Below are 1,605 nucleotides of genomic sequence, written 5' to 3'. Positions count from 1 at the left end.
AAAACAACAACGAGTCTGACAAGACAGACTGTAGGACAGAGACTTCCTCACACTGTGGTGTGCCTTCCTCTGCTAGACCTGAGTTTCTAAACTGGGAAGGCAGCACACGCCTGTAATCCCAGCATTCGGGAGGCAAAAGCGGAAGGACCAAAAGTCTGAAGGCCAACCTAGGTTACTTAGACTCTGTCTTATTTATTATTTATTTATTTATTTATGTATTTATTTATTTAATTTCTTAACACAGGGTTTCTCTGTGTCGCCCTGGCTGTCCTGGAACTAACTCTGTAGACCAGGCTGGCCTTGAATCTACAGAGATCCCATCTGTCTCTGCCTCCTGAGTGCTGAGATTAAAGACACCATCACCTGGCTTTAGACATTTTATTTAAAAAGCTAATTAATTAATTAATTACTCAGACCAAATTATACCAAGGGGCAGGGATGGGGGGCCCGGGGTGTGTGGTTAGGCTACATCTTTTGAAAGAAGTGTCAGTGAATATGTGGATATTTCAAATCTCCAGGCCACGGTTTGGTCATAGAGTCATTTACATTCTTGTATGCAAGAACGTTTACTCCCTTCAAAGACACCCCACCTCAACCATCTAACCCTCCTCATACCAGAGAAGAACTCCCGGACTTTTAGTTCCCTGACTACAGTTCCTGTGAACCAGATACTAGCGCTCTGCCCCTCCCCACATCAAGCACGTGATCGTGAGATAAGCACAGTGTTTCACGGACATTCTCGCACAGGAAGATGGCAATGGAGCCATTGGTCCACAGCAATTCTAAAATCCAGCCTAGTAAACTCAGCCTTACTCCTGCACGGGCTCCAGAAGGTCTTGTCAGAAGGGCTGGCCCCCTACACACGTTCTCTCTTCCTGACACTGGTTCTGACACTCACCGGGAAACAGCCACGCCAGCCCATTAGAAGCCCAATCTCCTTGCATTTATATGGCCCTGGACAATTTCATGGGCTTAGAGATGTGTCCCTGGCAACTCAATCTATCCTCAGGACAAACAGAGACTAAAGTTCATGCAGGCCCAGCAGCAGGCCCGGGAAGGCTCACTTGGGATTCTAGAAGTTTCTGCACGTCCCAAAGGGTCTAGATATGGAGACCGTGGCCTGAGATGCCATTCCTCCTGGAGATGGGCACAATTTGAGAAGGATTCAAGTGGGATCGGTGGTTTCCAAAGTGGGATGGGTGTGGGAGAAAAAAATCTAGAAGTTGAGAACTTGAGAGAGGGAGTGAGAAAGAGAAAGGGAGGAGAGGGAGAGCGGAGGGGTACTAGGATTACAGTGGTTGGTGAGGAGAGTCTGACCTATGGAGCAGAAATGAAGTTCACTGGTTGAGTAAGGGTAGGACTTTGGTGTGAGCTTCACCACCACATCTCAAACAAGAGTGGGACTGGCACATCTTGTTGGCAGAGACACTGGGAGTAACCTGGGAGTTAGAAGATACAGAGTGGCGAGGACAACCCTGAGTCAGGTGCCAAAGTCCTCGGTGACTAAACAGGAGTGATCGGCCAATGGGTCATAAAGGAAGAGAGAATCGGGGCGTAGTCCAGACGTAGGGCATTACCTGGTATGTGCAAGACCTGAGGTCTTCC

Source organism: Rattus rattus, chromosome 12, assembly GCF_011064425.1.
Source record: "Rattus rattus isolate New Zealand chromosome 12, Rrattus_CSIRO_v1, whole genome shotgun sequence".
Classification (NCBI taxonomy): Eukaryota; Metazoa; Chordata; class Mammalia; order Rodentia; family Muridae; genus Rattus; species Rattus rattus.
Note: the sequence above shows the minus strand (reverse complement) of the source record.